Source organism: Pecten maximus, unplaced genomic scaffold (assembly GCF_902652985.1).
Source record: "Pecten maximus unplaced genomic scaffold, xPecMax1.1, whole genome shotgun sequence".
In the NCBI taxonomy this organism is placed as follows: Eukaryota; Metazoa; Mollusca; class Bivalvia; order Pectinida; family Pectinidae; genus Pecten; species Pecten maximus.
The window spans coordinates 1538-25575 of record NW_022980636.1 but is presented as its reverse complement, the minus strand read 5'-3'; the positions used below and the strand labels follow the sequence as shown (position 1 = coordinate 25575).

The 24038-nt window shown below is 40.0% G+C and overlaps 2 long non-coding RNA genes across 2 annotated transcripts; both read right to left on the bottom strand.

Annotated features, from left to right (window-relative positions):
• Positions 1-11615: 11615 nt before the first annotated feature.
• On the bottom strand, positions 11616-16064 carry LOC117319577. Its single transcript, XR_004530773.1, has 2 exons — positions 16025-16064; positions 11616-14537 (listed from the first exon to the last, which is right to left on the bottom strand). It is a non-coding gene; the product is annotated as an uncharacterized LOC117319577 (long non-coding RNA).
• A 62-nt stretch (positions 16065-16126) lies between these two features.
• Positions 16127-20192, bottom strand: LOC117319576. The gene is made up of 3 exons (XR_004530772.1): positions 20176-20192; positions 17032-17133; positions 16127-16222 (listed from the first exon to the last, which is right to left on the bottom strand). It is a non-coding gene; the product is annotated as an uncharacterized LOC117319576 (long non-coding RNA).
• Between the last annotated feature and the right edge of the window lie 3846 nt (positions 20193-24038).

The window sequence follows — 24038 nt, the reverse complement described above, 5'->3', positions numbered from 1 at the left end:
ATCATACTGACGGAGTGTGAGTAATAATGTCATACTGATGGAGAGTGAGTAATAATGTCATACTGACGGAGTGTGAGTAATAATGTCATAATGACGAAGTGTGAGTAACAATATCATACTGACGGAGTGTAATAATGTCATACTGACGGTGAGTAATAATGTCATACTGACGGAGTGTGAGTAATAATGTCATACTGACGGAGTGTAATAATGTCATACTGACGGAGTGTGAGTAATAATGTCATACTGACGGAGTGTGAGTAACAATGTCATACTGACGGAGTGTGAGTAACAATGTCATACTGACGGAGTGTTAGTAAAAATGTCATACTGACGGAGTGTGAGTAATAATGTCATACTGACGGAGTGTGAGTAATAATGTCATACTGACGGAGTGTAATAATATCATACTGACGGAGTGTGAGTAACAATATCATACTGACGGAGTGTGAGTGACAATGTCATACTGACGGAGTGTGAGTAATAATGTCATACTGACGGAGTGTGAGTAATAATGTCATACTGACGGAGTGTGAGTAACAATGTCATACTGACGGAGTGTGAGTGACAATGTCATACTGACGGAGTGTGAGTAATAATGTCATACTGACGGAGTGTAATAATATCATACTGACGGAGTGTGAGTAACAATGTCATACTGACGGAGTGTGAGTAACAATGTCATACTGACGGAGTGCGAGTAACAAAGTCATACTGACGGAGTGTAAAAATGTCATACTGACGGAGTGTGAGTAAAAATATCATACTGACGAAGTGTGAGTAACAATGTCATACTGACGGAGTGTGAGTAATAATGTCATACTGACGGAGTGTGAGTAATAATGTCATACTGACGGAGTGTGAGTAATAATGTCATACTGACGGAGTGTAATAATGTCATACTGACAGAGTGTGAGTAATAATATACTGACGGAGTGTGAGTAATAATGTCATACTGACGGAGTGTAATAATGTCATACTGACGGAGTGTGTGTAATAATGTCATACTGATGGAGTGTGAGTAACAATGTCATACTGACGGAGTGTGAGTAATAATGTCATACTGACGGAGTGTAATAATGTCATACTGACGAAGTGTAACACTGTCATACTGACGGAGTGTAATAATGTCATACTGACGGAGTGTGAGTAATAATGTCATACTGACGGAGTGTAATAATGTCATACTGACAGAGTGTGAGTAATAATATACTGACGGAGTGTGAGTAATAATGTCATACTGACGGAGTGTAATAATGTCATACTGATGGAGTGTGTGTAATAATGTCATACTGACGGAGTGTGAGTAATAATGTCATACTGACGGAGTGTGAGTAACAATGTCATACTGACGGAGTGTAATAATGTCATACTGACGGAGTGTAACACTGTCATACTGACGGAGTGTAATAATTTCATACTGACGGAGTGCGAGTGACAATGTCATACTGACGGAGTGTGAGTAATAATGTCATACTGACGGAGTGTAATAATATCATACTGACGGAGTGTGAGTGACAATGTCATACTGACGGAGTGTGAGTAATAATGTCATACTGACGGAGTGTAATAATGTCATACTGATGGAGTGTGTGTAATAATGTCATACTGACGGAGTGTGAGTAATAATGTCATACTGACGGAGTGTGAGTAACAATGTCATACTGACGGAGTGTAATAATGTCATACTGACGGAGTGTAACACTGTCATACTGACGGAGTGTAATAATTTCATACTGACGGAGTGCGAGTGACAATGTCATACTGACGGAGTGTGAGTAATAATGTCATACTGACGGAGTGTAATAATATCATACTGACGGAGTGTGAGTGACAATGTCATACTGACGGAGTGTGAGTAATAATGTCATACTGACGGAGTATAATAATGTCATACTGACGGAGTGTGTGTAATAATGTCATACTGATGGAGTGTGTGTAATAATGTCATACTGATGGAGAGTGAGTAATAATGTCATACTGACGGAGTGTGAGTAATAAAGTCATACTGACGAAGTGTGAGTAACAATATCATACTGACGGAGTGTGAGCAATAATGTCATACTGACGGAGTGTAATAATGTCATACTGACGGAGTGTGAGTAATAATGTCATACTGACGGAGTGTGAGTAATAATGTCATACTGACGGAGTGTAATAATGTCATACTGACGGAGTGTGAGTAATAATGTCATACTGACGGAGTGTGAGTAATAATGTCATACTGACGGAGAGTAATAATATCATACTGACGGAGTGTGAGTAACAATGTCATACTGACAGAGTGTAATAATGTCATACTGACGGAGTGTAATAATGTCATACTGACGGTGAGTAATAATGTCATACTGACGGAGTGTGAGTAATAATGTCATACTGACGGAGTGTAATAATGTCATACTGTCGGAGTGTGAGTAATAATATCATACTGACGGAGTGTGAGTAACAATGTCATACTGACGGAGTGTGAGTAACAATGTCATACTGACGGAGTGCGAGTAACAATGTCATACTGACGGAGTGTAAAAATGTCATACCGACGGAGTGTGAGTAATAATATCATACTGACGGAGTGTGAGTAACAATGTCATACTGACGGAGTGTGAGTAATAATGTCATACTGACGGAGTATGAGTAATAATGTCATACTGACGGAGTGTAATAATGTCATACTGACAGAGTGTGAGTAATAATATACTGACGGAGTGTGAGTAATAATGTCATACTGATGGAGAGTAATAATGTCATACTGACGGAGTGTGAGTAACAATATCATACCTCAACGGAGTGTGAGTAACAATATCATACTGACGGAGTGTGAATAATAATGTCATACTGACGGAGTGTGAGTAACAATATCATACTGACGGAGTGTAATAATGTCATAATTACGGAGTGTGAGTAACAATATCATACTGACGAAGTGTGAGTAACAATATCATACTGACGGAGTGTAATAATGTCATACTGACGGAGTGTGAGTAATAATGTCATACTGACGGACTGTAATAATGTCATACTGACGGAGTGTGAATAATAATGTCATACTGACGGAGTATGAGTAACAATATCATACTGACGGAGTGTAATAATGTCATACTGACGGAGTGTGAGTAACAATATCATACTGACGAAGTGTGAGTAACACTGTCATACTGATGGAGTGTAATAATGTTATACTGACGAAGTGTGAGTAATAATGTCATACTGACGGAGTGTGATAATGTCATACTGACGGAGTGTAACAATGTCATACTGACAAAGTGTAACAATGTCATACTGACGGAGTGTGAGTAACAATATCATACTGACAGAGTGTGAGTAATAATGTCATACTGACAGAGTGTGAGTAATAATGTCATACTGACGGAGTGTAATAATGTCATACTGACGGAGTGTGAGTAACAATGTCATACTGACGGAGTGTGAGTAATAATGTCATACTGACAGAGTGTAATAATGTCATACTGACGGAGTGTAACAATGTCATACTGACGGAGTGTAATAATGTCATACTGACGGAGTGTGAGTAATAATGTCATACTGATGGAGAGTGAGTAATAATGTCATACTGACGGAGTGTAATAATATCATACTGACGGAGTGTGAGTAATAATGTCATACTGATGGAGAGTGAGTAATAATGTCATACTGACGAAGTGTGAGTAATAATATCATACTGACGGAGTGTGAGTAACAATGTCATACTGACGGAGTGTGAGTAATAATGTCATACTGACGGAGTATGAGTAATAATGTCATACTGACGGAGAGTAATAATGTCATACTGACAGAGTGTGAGTAATAATATACTGACGGAGTGTGAGTAATAATGTCATACTGATGGAGAGTAATAATGTCATACTGACGGAGTGTGAGTAACAATATCATACCTCAACGGAGTGTGAGTAACAATATCATACTGACGGAGTGTGAATAATAATGTCATACTGACGGAGTGTGAGTAACAATATCATACTGACGGAGTGTAATAATGTCATACTGACGGAGTGTGAGTAACAATATCATACTGACGAAGTGTGAGTAACAATATCATACTGACGGAGTGTAATAATGTCATACTGACGGAGTGTGAGTAATAATGTCATACTGACGGAGTGTAATAAGGGCCGGGATGACGGAAGGGGGCTGAATCCTCCTGTCTCCTGCCGGAGTATGGAGTACCACTTCCTCCTGCGGACGTGGACTCGGGCATGCCTGCGGAGTGGGAGTCAAGCTCATATGGCCGACCGCGGGTGCGTACCCTGTCTCTGCTGGCGGTGTCCTCATGTTCTCTGCCGCGTGGGAGTCCCTCCGGTTCCGGCCGGCGCGGGTGCTCCTGTTCTGCGGTGGTCCCCCTGTCTCTCCCCGTGTCCCCTGTCGCGGCGGGTGTGCGTCCCCCCTCTCTTCTGCCGCGTGGGTTCTCCTGTCTCTGCCGCGTGTGCGTTCGTCTCCTGTTCTGCGGCGGTGTCTCCTGTTCTGCCGGCCACGGTCTACTAAAACCCAACGTGGGCCGGCCCCCTGTCTCTGGGACCACACCCCAGTGTGGTCACTCTGTCTTCTGCTCCGGTGTCTCTGTTCTGCGGGTGTCCCGGTCTCGCGGTGTCTTGTCTTCTGCCGGCGGTGGGTCTCTGGTCTCGTGGGGGGCGTTCTGTCTCTGCGGGTGTCCTTTTCTGCCGGTGGGGTCCTTGTTGTGGGGTGGTTGTTTGGCGGGGTGTGGTTCTTTGGGGGTGGTTTTGGGGGTTTGTTGGGTGGTTTGTTGGGCGTGTGCCACGTCTCTGTTTTGGGCGTGTTTGTTTTGGGGTGTGGTCCTGTCTCGCGGGGTGGCGTCCGGTCTGCACAGTCGCGTCCCCCTGTTTGCCGGGTGTTGTCTGTCTCTGCAGGCCGACCGCAGCGCGTCCTACACGCGTCTCAGGCGCCCGTTGGGGGCCCTACTGCCATATGCCGGGTGGCCTCCTCTTCCTGCGGCCGTGTGGCCCCCTCCCTGCCGCGGGGTGTGCGTGCTCTGTCACCACCTGCGGAACCACACCACAACACCCCGTGGGACCCCCCACGTACTCTCCGTCCACTCGCGGGGCCCATTCCCGGCCGCTGTCTCCGAGCGCCCACTCTGCCGGGTGTGGTCCTCCTGTCCCTGCCGGCGTGTGAGTCCCCCCCCCCTGTCCTCCTGCGGGCCGTCGTGCCCAGCCTGGTCCTACTGCCGCGTGTGCGCGAAACCTCGTTCGGGCCGGCGCGTACTCCACCTCCCTTGCCCGGGCCCCACACACCACTGTGCGTCAGTCCCTGTCTCTGCAAGGGTCGGGGCCTCCCACTCTATGCCGGGTGTCCTCCGGGTCCTCATGCGGGCGTGTGTGTCACTCCTGTCTCTGCTGGCGTGTGTGTCCTATGTTCCTGCCGGCGTGTGCGCCCCCGTCTCCTGCCGCGTGTGGCCCTTTCTCGCCGGCCGTGTACAGTCCTTTGCGTGAGTACTGTTTCTGCACGGGCCCACAACACCTCTTGGCCTGTGGTGCGTCCTTGCAACAGGCAATGGGCCGTGTCCTCCTTCAAGAGCCCCGGGTGTCCCGCGTCCTGCGGGTGTGTGTCGCACGGTCTCTGTGTGTCCGTGCGGGTACACAACAGCACCAGCGGGTCCCCCCCCCCCCCAGCACTCTGCGGGAAGTGTGCCGACCTCCTAGGTTCCTCCTGGGGTGCTCCCAACGTCCATCACAATGCCAAAACAGGCAGTTCTACTGTCCTAGTCACCAGACCCGGCGTGTACTCCTGATCCCTCCTGCGGCAACTGTCTCTGAACACAGACCAACCCAACAGAACCCCCCATCGTGCCCCACTCTCCTGCTGTTCGCCTCTCCCTCCCGGTGTCCTCCCCTGTCCCCTCTCCTAGCCATGGTATTGTCGCGTTGCCGCCGCTGCGGACGGCAACCTTGTGCCCCGGCCAGCTGAATCTCTGCCCGTTCCTTGTGCCCCTTTCCCCTCACACCTTCTTTTGCCCCTGTCTGCCTGTGTCTTCCCTTTCCTTTTCCCGCCTTTTTCGCCCTGCCGCCCGCCCGCCCGTGTCCCCCCCTGTGCGGGGGGCCTGTCTCGCCCCCTTTCGCTTGTCCTTCCCCGGTCCTGTGGCGCTTTGCCCGGGGGTTGTCTCCCCCCCCCCTTACCGTTCTTCCCTTCTTTCTCCCGCGGTCTCCCTTCTTTCCCTCCGTCTTGTCCTGCGTGTCCCTTCGGCGCGGGCTTCCCGGCTTGTCGCGGCCTTGCCCCCTCTTCCGTTACATCGCGTCCGGCACCCCCCGCCCCCCCTTCTTTTCTCCCCTGTTTTCCTTTCCTTGTTTGCTTGTGGCTTCCCCCCCCCCTGTCTCTTTGGTCTCCTCCATCGTTTCCCCCCACCCCCCTTTTGCCCCACAACTCCATGGCCCTGGGCGCCCCCCCCGGCTGTTCGGTTCACCGGTCCCGCTTCCCTTAGAACCCACCCACATGACGCGAGACTATATCTGTAAGGGAGAGTGTCTCCACCCCTAGATACACATGAGAGGCACCACACCAGCACAAACAACCCGAAAAATAGATCCACACCCACCCCCAAACTTTTGCTCCACGCCCCCCTCCAAAAAAAAAACAACGTGCCCCAAACCCTGACACCCAGTCCCCTTTTCTCCCCCACCCACCAGCTGCCACAGTGACCACCCAACCACCCATACCCCCCACCATCCCCATTCTGACGAAACACACACACAGCACCCTCCTACAACCGCAGACAGTCCTCTACCCTCCTTGGCCCGTGCCCGTTTATTTTCACCCACACTTCCAACCCCCAGCAACTCCCACCCCTCCCGCCCCCCGCCCCATTCTCTTGGACCGCACTTGCTGCCTTGGTTCCGGGGGGCTTCCCGTGCCTTCCCTTCCCCTGGCCCCCCCCTTTCCGCGTGTGCACTTTTGCTAACCATAGCAAATCATAAATAGGTATACACAGGCCGAACTGGGCTAACAGTTCAAAATGGAGACTCGCTCGTCCTACGTTTGTTACCCACAAAAATGCGACAATCTATAAGTATACACCGTGACACGAACTGGGCTCCCGTCCACATGGGCGCTTGGCTCTGCTTACTTGTTATCGATATACCCCGTGCCCGAACTTGGCTACCAGGTACAACCCTAGTCTGAACTCACTGCCATCTCAGGCTTACCTAACCCCCCCCACAAGTCGACCGAAACTCTGGATACACACACACGTCCCAACCTGCGCGCATTGTTCCCCACCCCAACACACCTCCGATATGCCTGACGAGCCCCCAAGGCTTATCCCCCGTGAACCAAAGACACTTGGCTACCCGTCCCCCTGGAGATTTGTTGTCCTGCATTCTCACGCACCCAACCATCATCCCACGTGCAAAGACACCCTGGCTCCCCGTCACCCTGGCGGGCTTGTGTGTTACTGGCATTATCGGGCTACACAGTGACAGACCTTGGATACCGTCAAAAGGGCGGATTGTTTTACTGACTATAGGTATACCGGTGACAGAAACTTGGATACCATTCAAAATGGCACGAGCTCCGACCTTTTAAGAATTATAGGTAAAAGTACCACCCCAAACGATGCGACAGCAACTTGGATACAGTCCCCAAATGGCAAAGAAAAGGGATTGTTCACTGAAAAATCTATCGGCAATCCCAACAGTGACAGAACTTGGATACCAGTCAAATGGAGATTGTTGTTACTGAAATATAGGTATCCGGTGACAGACTTGGATACCAGACAAAATGGAGATGTTGTTCACTGACACCTTAACAACAATCCAAATATAGGACCCATAACTAACACCCTCCGAGCTCCAAAAAAAGAGCACATGCACAACGACTAAACATTTACCAACAAGACCATGTTTTGTACACCAAATGAACACTAACCCCCCTAACAAGGTATAAAACAGGTGGACATCCGAAACCCGAGAAAGCTACAAGGACAAAAGGGCACGAACAAAAGAGACTACAAAAAATAGACAAACAACACTACAAAAACACATAACGCAGATACAAACCAAAAGGACCACACACTCATCACTAAAACATACTAGTCAAAAAAGGCAGACAAATGACAGTGTCAACTGAAGACCCAAGAGAACACCCTAAAGCAAATGAAACTAAACAAAACACACACCCCAAGATGACCAACAGCAACTGGAAGAATTCACCAGCACCCAACTGGAGATTCGTGATTACAAACTTATAGGTATACACGGTGACAGAACTTGGATACCAGTCAAATGGAGATTGTTGTTACTGAATTATAGGTATACACAGTGACAGCTAGAACCTATATACCTGTCAAATGGAGATTGTTGTTACTGAATTATAGATATACACAGTGACAGAACTTGGATACCAGCCAAAATGGAGATTGTTGTTACTGAATTATAGGTATACACAGTGACAGAACCTATATACCAGTCAAAATGGAGATTGTTGTTACTGAATTATAGGTATACACAGTGACAGAACTTGGATACTAGTCAAATGGAGATTGTTGTTACTGAATTATAGGTATACGCAGTGACAGAACCTATATACCTGTCAAATGGAGATTGTTGTTACTGAATTATAGGTATACACGGTGACAGAACTTGGATACCAGCCAAAATGGAGATTGTTGTTACTGAATTATAGGTATACACAGTGACAGAACCTATATACCAGTCAAAATGGAGATTGTTGTTACTGAATTATAGGTATACACGGTGACAGAACCTATATACCTGTCAAATGGAGATTGTTGTTACTGAATTATAGGTATACACAGTGACAGAACTTGGATACCAGTCAAAATGGAGATTGTTGTTACTGAATTATAGGTATACACAGTGACAGAACTTGGATACCAGTCAAAATGGAGTTGTTGTTACTGAATTATAGGTATACACAGTGACAGAACTTGGATACCAGTCAAAATGGAGATTGTTGTTACTGAATTATAGGTATACACAGTGACAGAACTTGGATACCAGCCAAATGGAGATTGTTGTTACTGAATTATAGGTATACACGGTGACAGAACCTATATACCAGTTAAAATGGAGATTGTTGTTACTGAATTATAGGTATACACAGTGACAGAACTTGGATACCAGCCAAAATGGAGATTGTTGTTACTGAATTATAGGTATACACAGTGACAGAACCTATATACCTGTCAAATGGAGATTGTTGTTACTGAATTATAGATATACACAGTGACAGAACTTGGATACCAGTCAAAATGGAGATTGTTGTTACTGAATTATAGGTATACACGGTGACAGAACTTGGATACCAGTCAAAATGGAGATTGTTGTTACTGAATTATAGGTATACACAGTGACAGAACCTATATACCTGTCAAATGGAGATTGTTGTTACTGAATTATAGATATACACAGTGACAGAACTTGGATACCAGTCAAAATGGAGATTGTTGTTACTGAATTATAGGTATACACAGTGACAGAACCTATATACCAGTCAAAATGGAGATTGTTGTTACTGAATTATAGGTATACACAGTGACAGAACTTGGATACTAGTCAAATGGAGATTGTTGTTACTGAATTATAGGTATACGCAGTGACAGAACCTATATACCTGTCAAATGGAGATTGTTGTTACTGAATTATAGGTATACACGGTGACAGAACTTGGATACCAGCCAAAATGGAGATTGTTGTTACTGAATTATAGGTATACACAGTGACAGAACCTATATACCAGTCAAAATGGAGATTGTTGTTACTGAATTATAGGTATACACGGTGACAGAACCTATATACCTGTCAAATGGAGATTGTTGTTACTGAATTATAGGTATACACAGTGACAGAACTTGGATACCAGTCAAAATGGAGATTGTTGTTACTGAATTATAGGTATACACAGTGACAGAACTTGGATACCAGTCAAAATGGAGTTGTTGTTACTGAATTATAGGTATACACAGTGACAGAACTTGGATACCAGTCAAAATGGAGATTGTTGTTACTGAATTATAGGTATACACAGTGACAGAACTTGGATACCAGCCAAATGGAGATTGTTGTTACTGAATTATAGGTATACACGGTGACAGAACCTATATACCAGTTAAAATGGAGATTGTTGTTACTGAATTATAGGTATACACAGTGACAGAACTTGGATACCAGCCAAAATGGAGATTGTTGTTACTGAATTATAGGTATACACAGTGACAGAACCTATATACCTGTCAAATGGAGATTGTTGTTACTGAATTATAGATATACACAGTGACAGAACTTGGATACCAGCCAAAATGGAGATTGTTGTTACTGAATTATAGGTATACACGGTGACAGAACTTGGATACCAGTCAAAATGGAGATTGTTGTTACTGAATTATAGGTATACACAGTGACAGAACCTATATACCTGTCAAATGGAGATTGTTGTTACTGAATTATAGATATACACAGTGACAGAACTTGGATACCAGTCAAAATGGAGATTGTTGTTACTGAATTATAGGTATACACAGTGACAGAACCTATATACCAGTCAAAATGGAGATTGTTGTTACTGAATTATAGGTATACACAGTGACAGAACTTGGATACTAGTCAAATGGAGATTGTTGTTACTGAATTATAGGTATACACAGTGACAGAACCTATATACCTGTCAAATGGAGATTGTTGTTACTGAATTATAGGTATACACGGTGACAGAACTTGGATACCAGCCAAAATGGAGATTGTTGTTACTGAATTATAGGTATACACAGTGACAGAACCTATGAACCAGTCAAAATGGAGATTGTTGTTACTGAATTATAGGTATACACAGTGACAGAACTTGGATACCAGTCAAAATGGAGATTGTTGTTACTGAATTATAGATATACACAGTGACAGAACTTGGATACTAGTCAAATGGAGATTGTTGTTACTGAATTATAGGTATACACGGTGACAGAACTTGGATACCAGTCAAAATGGAGATTGTTGTTACTGAATTATAGGTATACACAGTGACAGAACTTGGATACCAGTCAAAATGGAGATTGTTGTTACTGAATTATAGATATACACAGTGACAGAACTTGGATACCAGTCAAATGGAGATTGTTGTTACTGAATTATAGATATACACAGTGACAGAACTTGGATACCAGTCAAAATGGAGATTGTTGTTACTGAATTATAGGTATACACAGTGACAGAACTTGGATACCAGTCAAAATGGAGATTGTTGTTACTGAATTATAGATATACACAGTGACAGAACTTGGATAACAGTCAAAATGGAGATTGTTGTTACTGAATTATAGGTATACACAGTGACAGAACTTGGATACCAGTCAAAATGGAGATTGTTGTTACTGAATTATAGGTATACACAGTGACAGAACTTGGATACCAGTCAAAATGGAGATTGTTGTTACTGCAGTCACAATATCTACAGGGAATTCCCAGCAATCTTCAGAAATCAACTGCCGAAAATGTATCCAAGATGTCAAGATTGTCACTTCACTGCTGGGTGATCCCCACATCTGGGAAATCCTTGCTAATATATCTGCTCAGTTCTCCCCTTACTTTGCAGTGTCTTTTGTTCAGTCAAGTCAGTACACAAAAGTTTTTAAAACACTAAGATATCATCATCATAATATGTGTTTACAACCAACAACAAAAATATTAATTATAGCATGAACATGTAATTCAATGTAAATAAAAACACAGCTCAGAAAGTGAATACAAATTTATCAATTGCAGAAAGAGGCCCAGAGGGCCTTCATCGCTCTTCTGGATATTTCAGTAATTATGGCAAAATAATCTCATTTAAATTATACCAGATATTTCAAATATTTTCCTACTTTTAAACTGTCTCATCCAACAATGGTTTAAAAGATCTCCTTTGCCTAATTATGCTCCAGACAAAATTTCATCAAAATCCATTGTGGTGTTTAGGACTAGAAGCGATTTAAATGATTCACCTCAATTTCCCGTATTTGGCCCTGCCCCTCTGGTCCCAGGGAAACCACACCCTCAGTTTATACAACATTTTATCTTTCTCCTTTGCCCAATAATGGTCCAGACCAAGTTTCATCAAAATCCTTTAAGGCATTCATGACTATTAGGGATTTAAAGGACTTACTTTAATTCCCCTATTGCGCCCCTTCGGGCCAGGTGAGCTAAAGATACACCCTTACATACATAAATACACATATTTAAGTTATTTCAAAAACAGCATCCTAAAAGGGCAATATGTATTATAATAGTTTGTGTATTTTTTATGTAAACATAATAGGATGGGATGAAAGCTAATCCCATAAGTATAGAGTGGTACAATGCAATAATCTTTGGTAATAATGTATACCCCCAGTTATAACATCAATATTCCTTAACTTGAAATTTTCCTACAGGAAAGCGTCACAGAATTTAAAGACAGTTTCTTAACTAAGATTTTTTCCTTAAATCCAGTAACGCTCCCCAATGGAGAATATATTAGTTTAGGAATACTGAGAAAACCAGGAACTTGACAAAACCTTTTGTAATGCGAGCTGGATGGTCGTACAGTATACATTGTGTACAATACCTTACCAAGTGAGATTCTCTGATTAACATAACTGCACAACTATCTTCACATTCATTGTGCAAACACCGACAATATTTAGAAAAGCAACAACTTTTAGTATAAACTTAATTGAAGAGGATATTTAAGACAACAAGACATATGTCCATGGTTGTAAATCTCCTCGTTAGTCATAGAGGTGTACACTGTATCTGATGGTACGTCATCTAAAAACACAAGAACACAGACCTGGTTTTATAATGTTAATCTGATTAATATAATCTGTATATAATCTCACATTCCTCATTATCAACATATTATTATTATGACAACTTAGTAACGAACATCACCACTCAAACCAAACAACAACATATACACATAAAAACACCTACTTCTCATGTAAGGACTGTTTAAAAATAATTCTAGATTTTTTAAAGCTCCTGAGAAAGTTCCTCTCATATTCATCCTTTCACAATAATACTATTATCTAAATGCTTAATTTAGTTTAAACATATTTTATTGTCAATAAAACCAAGGGACTGGAAACAAGCTATCTAACTTGCATCAAGCCCTTCCCCTTTTATTACATAGTACTTAATTCAATATTTGTTATGCATGATCGCCAGTTTTAAACAGTCATCAGATTCTAATACATAGAATGTTCCTGACATTTTCCCCCAAAATAAGTGTACAGTAAAATCTACCAGTATAAGTCCTTTACATTGGGTACAAACAGGTATATCGTATTAATAACAGTTCTCAATACACAAAAAACAACCTGTTGAAAGATTCCGCTTCAGACTTATAACAAATAATTATACTGATATTTCATTCAGATCTGTATGTACAGTATATTATGCTTGAACATCACATTTATATGAGAAAAAAAAGATATACAATGTATAAAAAACTTGTTTCAAAAATTAAAAAAAAAAAAAAATCAGTAAGTCAACATATATTAAAAGTATATTAAAAACTGAAGCAGTTCAGAAAATATATATAACACACGTCAAGTAAAAGAATTTTGATTTTATATAAAAACACTTATTTGTTCTTCTGGATTAAGCAAAGTATCAAATATTCTAAGCACACAGTATAAGTTAATGTATATGTATGTATGTTGCAGTCATGTCCATATAGTTATCTAAACCTTGTTCATTTGAGATCAATATTTTACCTATAATCTCATAATTACATGTATTCATGGAAATAATGATCAACCACCTCATTTTACCTAAAAAAAACCTCACAGGTGATTTTTAATAGAGAAATGTGATTGTATCTAAATAGTCTTTTAAATAAATTACATTAAGAGCATAGTTTGACAAGTAAAACTTTAGGATATTTGTAAAATCCCCCGAATCAACATGATGATGTATTTCACTACAGGTATTTCTATTGCCAATATCTCACACTACAGCTTGGAGTGGAAAATCACCCTGGTACAAAATAATGATATACCACAGTACCAACATCTTCGTATATAGATTATCCTGTATAATGAGGAAAATTACTCTCATGGTTCTCATGGTCATGGTTTTTAAGCGTATTATTTAAAGTAAATGTCATAGTTATATTTTGCAATTACACTATTAATCTGTTCAGTTGAAGATAAACAACAATAAATTATAAATGTTTCCCCAGAAACCTGAAATGGAACCTACATGTACCAGTTCTGCACTTCGTGCAGTTGTTAATAATATTATCTGATTACTTATGGTTCAGGTGGATTTAAAAATTCATTAACATTTCATACTGGAATAATACAGCACAACCTTAACACCAAAACCAAAATGTCAAAAATCATCCCACAAGGAATGTTCCAAATTTGAAATACCACTTGGTGTCATGCATTAAAGATCTTCAAATACATTAAAATATTTGGCAGTAATTGTTATTTCAGATCAATCTTATTCTGGGTCGTAAGCTAACACAGACCCAAGCCACTTCTCAACATCAGATACTGGCATATTCTTCCTGTTAGAATAATCCATTATCTGAAAGGAAATAAACAGGTTTTGAAATAACAAAGCTTGAAAAACAAAACATGTGAGCATTTAACTGAAGATCATAACAGTTTCAAACAAATTGTGGCTTTTGATACAAAAACTACAAAAAATAATAAAATCAGAATATATATCATAATACTGGGTCATACTTGCCAACTTTTTAAATTCTCATGGGGGAAAAAGTGCGTGAGCGACTTTTTTGACCGGAAAAACACATTTCACGCGCGACACATTTAGCAAACAAAAACTAAGGGGAGATAATTTTGCTATTGGAAATAAATTCCTTGCATGAACACTTACTTCCCTCACTTAAATAAAGAAAAGGGGGGAAAACTTATTTCAAGCTTTGCCAATGATTTTTTTTATTCAAGTTTGGAAAGATAATTATATAAGCAACAAGTTACAAAAAAATAGATGCAAAATTACATCATTTTAAATTATTTCTGGAAATTATTTAACTCACTGTTCACTCTAAATAAAAGTATTTACTTAGATATGTTATGAAAACTATGTTTTAAGATAGATGTCAGTCAATGAATGCAAATTATCACAATGATCTCACTTTCTAGCAACAATATAACAATACAATATCTGAATGAGATTTCAAATGTTTCCTTTGGTTTAAAACAAAGACAATGATACAAAAAAATAAAAAGGGCTGTACTAGCAGTTGTACTCACTATATAGGCCTACAACTCAGTGCTTTGTAGGTGGGGACTGATACTTAAATTCTTAGTTTTTAACAAAACAGTATTTAGTTTAAGAAAGTGAGTATTTGTGGACATGTTTTTGTCTTTCAAAACGTGAATTTGGAAAGTTTCTGCCAAAATAATACGAGTGAAATATATGCTATGTTAAACAGGAAACCATTCAATTTTCTCAATTTTGCATTTTATATACCTAAAACCAATATTTAAAACATCGAAAATTTAATACATATGTACTGTCAAAAAGTGCGGGAATCAGTAACATAATTCATGATGTCATCTCTTTGTGACGTTACTCCACATCAACTTGACAGCGTCATTTTGAAAGGACTGATCAATGCAATTTAAGTGTTTTTCTGCTGTTATCGGAGAGTCTGTGCATTAAAAGCTAACGTCAAGTGAGTATTTTATCAAAAACTAGTCTGAATATTTCAGAAATACAGCAAAATAACCAATATATCTATCTTCCCTCCATTGGAAAAATCGGCAAGTTTCAATGAGGTGAGTAAAAAGGTCGCTCTGATATTGGTCAAAAACGAAAAAAAAAACTTATATTTTCACTGTTTACTTATATTTTCACTGCTCATTGCTGCAGTGAAAATATAAGTTTTATTAGTTTGATAAATTTCTATATTTCACAAGCAAAAATGCACTAAATGTAGTTATAACAGATTTGAATTTATTGTTTTAATTTTGAAGATAGCTTCCTTCACATTAACTTAGATGTGAAAACCAGTTTATGAAAGAACCCTTTAAATTTGTACTTACTTGGTCTTTCTGAAGTTTTCCAGTGGCAAGTAGGAAGCTTGCGGTTGCCAAAATATAGTCCAGATACAGATGCTGCTGGTTCCATTGCTAAGGATTCTGTGAGGTGATACCCACCTTATTGGCAGGAAGTAGATTCCACATGATTTTTTTCTCTGTGTGATCTGGCTGGCTAGGATAGCCAGGAGCTGGACGGATTCCCTACAAGAAATAAACAGTTAGAGATGCTCTTGAACTTATTTTACATAAAACTAGCCCTTTAAAGTCGGCAATTAGTTCTGCGCTATCACAAGGAGACAAAACAAAAACACACCACAGCCACCCAAAGCATGTGCACACACACACACTACACGCATGCATCTTGCTAGGCCGTCCTTGAATGACGTTGGCTGTTGATATAAGACGTTAAACAATACTAAACTTACTAATAATGACTTAAAACATTTTTCAGAAGTTTGAGAAGCTTGTGTTTCAGCAGTGGGGTACTGAACCTTAAGATCACTGAATATTATAGAATAGAAGCATAAATTTCACATTGGTCATCTGCAGACTATCTGAGATATGGAGTAAACCCCAGACATTATTTACGGGGTACAAGATCCAATTAATTCCAGAAGCAATCATATGGATGACAAGGCAGGTGTCTGTGGACTTAGGTCTAAGACAAGGTGAAGCATGGACAAAACAGTGACATTATATGAAAACTATGAAGTTTTTTGGGAAAGAATACTATGTAGTTTTTTTGGGAAATTTTCAAAATATTTAAATTTTCCCTTGGTAGAACAGGCTAGCTCAATTTAGCCAAATTCAATTATTTGGTTGATTGCATGTGTTTCTTTGAACACAAAACTGTATTTTCAATTAACTGTTCTCTGCGTAGGTTTGCTTTTTATTTTTTCATTTCTTTTTAAATAATTTGCTATAAAACCAGAAAAAAATCATCTTTTTAACAACATCACCTTTACTTCAATTAATAAAAACAGCTAGGTAACTTGAAGAAGAAAACCTACCTGGTATTTGATTTTGTGAAGACCCTGAGCATCAAGCTCTTCATCAGGACTATACGCCCAGAACTCTTTCCTCGTCCTCTCGTGGAGCTCCTCAGCAAAGGCCTGTAATAAAGGAGAGACTGTGAGGACCTCAAAAGCTCTGATTCTGATAAATGACTATCACAGCACCTATTTAGTAGTTTTTGTGCTGTATTCACATTAGATAAAAGACCATCAGGAGCAGATAATACCACTCATTTACTCCGTAATCATTTTATGATTGATATTCAACTAGGAATCAATTAGCCAAACAAGAACACAAGGAAATTCAAAGCGAAACAAGAGGCCCAAAGGGGCCTTACGGTCACCTGAGATTTGAAATATTTCAGTAATTTATTGACCCTTTTGGCCCCACCCATAGTCCTTGGGGGTCAGTCAGGGCCAAGGTGTGCTTACATTAAGCTGTAGGTATTAGAAGGATTTTTGAAGTTTTAGCAATTTGGACCATTTTAGCCTGCCCCCAGCCCCTGGGTTCCGTTCAGGCCAACATATGCATCCATCAAACTGTTATCACATGCTGATAGTGTGACCAGGTTTTAGAATGAGTTCCAATTACAAAATCCAACAAATAATATTCAACAAAGGTGATGATTTCCCTATATAAAACTATCTAGAAGTTCAACCCCCTCCCAGGGACAAACGTGATACCCAACGGTCATGAAACATTCCACAATTTAGTAAAACACCATGAAACCCTTCTTCTATGAAAAGTATTTGTTTATCTATTAGAGGCATTGAGAGAAGGAAGATTTTGAAATTTCCGCAATTGACCCTTTTAGCCCTGCCCCTCAGCACTGGGGTTTCAGTCAGGGCCAACATGTTGATGCCATCAAACTCTTATCCCATGATGATAATGTTGACCAGCGTTAGCATGGGTCCAATACAAACCACAAATAATGGGCAAAATGTGTGATTTCCCTATATAAACTATATAAAGTTGATCCCCTCCCCAGGACAAATGTGACACCCAAGGGTCATTAAATCACACTTTTGGTGTAAAACATCACAGATACTTCCATCTATGAGATTTTGATTCTACCAAATATGAGAGTAGAGAAGAAGATTTTTGTGAAATTTTTCAGGTCAATTTGACACTTTTTTTGATTCTACCAAATATGAGAGATAGAGAAGAAGATTTTGAAATTTCAGTAATTGACCCTTTTAGACCCGCCCCTCAACACACTGGGGTTCAGTCAGGGCCAAATGTGCTTCCATCAAACTGTTATCCCATGCTGATAATGTTGAACCACGGTTAGAATGAGTTCCAATACAAATCCACAAATAATAGTCAAAAAGGTGATTTCCTATTAAACATATACTAAAGTTTTACCCCCTCCCCAGGGACAAACGTTGATACCAAAGGGCATGAAATTCACAATTTAAGTAAAACACCATGAAAAACCCTTTCCTTCTATGAAAAGTATTTGATTCATCTTATAGAGGCATGGAAGAAGAAGATTGTGAAAATTCAGTAAATTTGACCCTTTTTAGCCCTGACCATCCGCCACTGGGGTTCAGTCAGGGCCACACATGTGCATTCCATCAAACTGTTATCCCATGATGATAATGTTGCCAGGTTAGATGAGTCCCCAATACAAATCCAACAAATAAATGGTCAAAATGTGTTCCCTATATAAACTAGACTAACGGTTTATCCCCTCCCAGGGACAAATGTTGACACCCAAGGGTTCATTTAAATTCACCACTTTGGTAAAGCATCACAGGATCCTTCCATCTATGGAGAGTTTTGGATCTACCAAATATAAGAGTAGAGAAGAAGATTTTGAAATTTCAGTCAATTTGACTTTTGATTCTCCCAAAATATGAGAGTGAGAGAAGATTTTGAAAATTTCGTCAATTTGACCATTTTTCAGCACCGCCCTCAAGCCCCTGGGGTTCAGTCAGGGCCAACATGTGCATTCCATCAAAAACTGTTATCCCATGTGATAATGTTGACCAGGTTAGAATTGAGTCCAATACAAAATCCAACAAATAATCAGTCAAAAATGTGATTTCCCTATATTAACTATAGTAAGTTTTACCCCCTCCCAGGGGAAAACATGACACCAGGGTCATGAAAATTCACAATTCTGGTAAAAGCAACCATACCGACCCTTCCATTATGGAGAGTTTTTTGATTCTACCAAATATGAGGAGTAGAGAAGAAGATTTTTGAAATTTCAGTCCATTTGAACACTTTTTAGCCCGCCCATCAGCCCCTGGGGGTCAGTCAGGGGCCAAACACATCATACCATCAAAACTGTTTTCCCATGCTGATAATGTTATCCGGTTAGAATGATTCCAATACAAATCCAACAAATAATAGTGGAGAATGGAAAAAATGTGATTTCCCTAATAAACTTACTAAAAGTTTACCCCTCCCCAGGGGCAAATGTGAGACCCCAGGGTCCTGAAATTCACCAATTTTAGTTAAAGCACCACAAGACCCCATTCTGAAAGCGTTTGACTCACCATATTGAGAGTAGAGAAGAAAGATTTTTGAAGTTTTAGTCAATTGACCCATTTTGGCCCCACCCCTCAGCCCCTGGGGGGTGGGGGACCCATATTAATTCACCAGTTTTGGTTGACCTTCAGCCATAGTAACTTTCTGCCAAATTTCATTTAATTTGGTTAAGTGGTTTTGGAGAAGAAGTCGAAAATGTAAATAGTTTACCGATGCACGACGACGGACAAAATGCGATTAGAAAGTAATGTTGATGAAACCAGGGCAAAATGCATGTAGATATTAATTGTGACAAACTAATTCAACTTGAGCATGACGACATAATGTAAGACCTGAATATTGACATCCGTCAAATTCTACGGCCAGAGGTGTTTTAGACCCCAAACAGTGTAAGATTGAAAATTTTTCATATAAATAGATTATTTACAATGGTAACCATAAGCTACTTCACAACATGAAAGGAATACAAGTTAACAGTATGATGTCATTTTTTATTAACTGATAATAAACATTGCTTTTTATTCAAAGTGAGAGAGATTATTATAACAAGGAGACATTATTTGGGGATTAAAATGGGCAGATTTGCTGAACACAGGGTGTCAAGAATGTTAGGTTCTAGGTCAGGATTTAAGGAGTCTTACCTCTGCTAGCCTGTCAGGCTAATGCCTTTACATGATGATGTTGTAATCGTCAAACTTCTCTTCAAATCTGTTGTCAAAACGATAAAGTATATACTGTGTCACTGTATGTACACTTAACACTCATTAACTAGTGCAATCGTTGATGGATAAAATGAAGTTTGAATAATTATGATGTCCTTCATTTTATTCATTTTTATGAAACACTATAATAACTAGATCATTTTTCTTTTTTCAGTAATTTATTTTTTATTCAGTTTTTCTCATCAAAAAAGTACAATCATAACTTTCTCCAAACATACACACACACACACATTACCAAGGTTGTATAACTCAATCAATTATGAATTTGCATAAATATCAAAATTGTCAAAATTTACTGTATAAGATAATATCAGTACAGACTGAGGCTTTAGTAGTCATATCCAGCTACACACATTTATACACACACACACAAATACATATGTCCCATACAAACAACATTAATGTAATAAAGATTGCAGAGAAATAATAACAGATATAATACAGTATGAAGTTGAGTATATAACTGAAAATGTTCAACTTCGCTTTAAACAGTAATAGTACATCTACATGTGGATAGTGAGCTATACTGAATCAAAGAATCACAACTTTCCTTACATAATTTACCCTTGTTTTATGACCCATGTGACCTGAATATAGGCAAGGTCATTCATTGAACAAAACTTTGTAGCCCTTTACCCCATATGTTACAGGCCTAATTATCAAGTCTCTGGACCTCGGTATTGAGAATTTTAAGTTGTTAAATATTTAGGCTATTTGACCCTGTGTACCCTTGAATGTAGTCAAGGTAATTCATTTGAACATGACTTTCATCTTGTGAGTCCCAGCATGGAATTGATCGTAGTAATGTTAACAAAACAGCCCCAGTGCTGATTGGCTATTGACCGACGGTGTAATAGAGAATTGTAGAATTTTGACAGAGGAAGGCTTATTTTATGTTCAAGCTAACCAAGTTCCACAGCTAAAAAATATTAAAATTATTCAGGTTGACTTTAATCCACAACATCAAATACCTAGGACTCATTGAAAAAAAAACATGAGGGCCAGGACCTTAATGGTCATCTGAAAACTGGAATCATTAGTATAGAAAACACATTTCAGCAAAGTTCAACCATGGGTTTCACTATTAAAAATTGGTTGTAATCCACCCAAGGGTCATGAGGAGTAGGAATTAAGCAAAAATTCACCAAAGTTCCCTTTTTTGGGGCCCCCGGGGTCTGACCAGTTCTTTCTATACGAGAGATCCCAGAGGGATCTTGGCGCCACCATTGAATGATCTTTATAGGTTCCATGTAAGGATTGATCTTTTCTTACTTTTCCCTTCCTTCGAAGTCTACTAATTGTGTAAATTCAGAAAACGCCCTCTAGACTTTTTCAAACAAGGGGAACCTATAGATAAATTAAGATTTAGCGTAACGCTGTCTGTTGTTTTCGGATGGTCCAAAATGCAAACACAGGGACCCAAGGGGACCTACATAGAAAATTTGAGAAAGATCCCGCCGTTACCTTCTGTAAAATGCGATAACAAACTTCAATTGTCAAAAACAGATGGCTGCCGGCGGCCATGTTGTTTCAGATTGTCCCAAGATGCCAATAGCAGAACCAGACAAGGGGAAACGTATGAAACATGTTTGAGAAAGATCCCTTCAGTATTTCTGGAAATAGCAGAACCAAAATTCATTGTCCAAAATCTAAAGATGGTCCTGTCGGCCATGTTGTTTCCGATTGGTCTCAAAATGCCAATTGAATAAACTAGGCACCAAGGGGACATCTACATATGAATTTGAGAAAGATCCCTTCAGTATCTCGAAATAGCGATAACAACTTCAATATCCAAAATCCAAGATGGGCGCTGTAGGCCATGTGTTTTCCGATTGGTCTCAAAATGCCAATATGCATAAACAAGCACCAAGGGAATCTACATATGGAAAACATTTGAGAAAGATCCCTCAGTACTTTCTAGAAATCGTTGATAACCAAACTCAATTGTCAAAATTCCAAGATGGCTGCTGTCGGCCTGTTGTTTTCCGATAGGCTCAAAGCAGTATGCATAAACTAAGCACAAGGGAAAAAACCTCATATGAATTTGAGAAAGATCCCTTCAGTACTCTTTCCAGAAAATAGCGATAACAAAACTTCAATTGTCAAAATCAGATGGCGCTGTCGCCATGTTGTTTTCCGATTGATCTCAAAATGAATATGCATTAACTAGGCACCAAGGGGAATCTTACAGAGGAAATTTGAGAAAGATCCCTTCAATACTTTCTCAGAAAATAGCGATAACAAACTCAATTATCAAAATCCAAGATGGATGCCTGTCGGACCTGTTTGTTTCCGATTGGTCTCAAATGCAAGATGCATAAATAGGCCCAAGGGAATCTACAATGAAATTTGAGAAAGATCCCTTCAATACTTTCTCAGCAAATAGCGCTAACAAACTTCAATTGTCAAAATCCAAATATGGCTGCCTGTCGCCATGTGTTTCCGATAGGTCTCAAATGAATATGAATAACTAGCACCAAGGGAAACATATATTATAAATTGAGAAAGATCCCCCTTCAGTACTTTCTCAGAAATAGAGAGAACAAACTCAATTGTCAAAACTAAGATGGCTAACTGTCGGCCATGTTGTTTTCCGAGGTCTCAAAATGCCAATCTGCATAACTAGGCACCAAGGGGAATCTTACATAATGAAATTGAGAAGATCCCTTCGAGTCTTTCTCAGAAATAGCGATAACAAACGCAATTATCCAAAATCCAAGGATGGCTGGCCTATGGCCATGTTGTTTCCGATTGGTCTCAAAATGCAATATGCAAACTAAGCACCAAGGGGAATCTAAACATATGAAAAATTGAGAAAGATCCCTTCAGTACTTTCTCAGAAATAGTGTAACAAACTCAAATTGTCAAGCCAAGCTGGCTGCTGTCGGCCATGTTGTTTTCCGAGTAGTGTCTCAAAAATGCAGTATGCATAACTAAGGGCACAGGGAACCTACCATATGAAAGTTGAGAAAGATCCCTTCAGACTTTCTCAGAAATAGCGTAACAAATTCAATTTGTCAAAATCCCAGAGGGCTGCATGTCGCCATGTTTTTTCCGATTGATCTCAAAAGGCAATAGCATAATAGGCACCAAGGGGAATCTACAGATGAAATTTGAGAAAATCCCTAAATACTTTCTCAAAATAGCGGATAACAAACTCAATTATCAAAATCAAGATGGCTGCCTGTCGGCCATGTTGTTTCCGATTGGTCTCAAAATGCAATATGCATAAACTAGGCCCCAGGGGATCTACATATGAAATTGAGAAAGATTCCCTTCAGTACTTCTAGAATAGCGATACACAAAACTTCATTGTCAAAATACAAGATGGCTGCCTGTCGGCCATGTTGTTTCCGATAGGTCTTCAAAATTGCAATAGTGATAAACTAGGCACAAGGGGATCTTACATAGGAAATTTAGAAAAAATCCCCAGTACTTTCTGCAGAAATAGCGAGAACAACTCCAATTATCAAAAATCCAAGTGGCCTGCCGTCGGCCATGTTGTTTGACCGATTGAGTGGGTCTCAAAATGCAATATGCATAAACTAGGCACCCCCAAGGGAATCTAATATGAAATTGAGGGAGAGATCCTTCCGTACTTTCTCAGAAATAGTGATAACAAACTTTCAATTGTCCAAAATCCAAGATGGCTGCCTGTCGGCAATGCTGTTTTCCGATTAGGTCTCAAAAAATGCAGTATGCATAAACTAGCACCAAGGAAACCGAACAGATGGAAATGTGGAAAGATCCCCGTCAGTGACTTTCTCAGAAATAGCGATAAC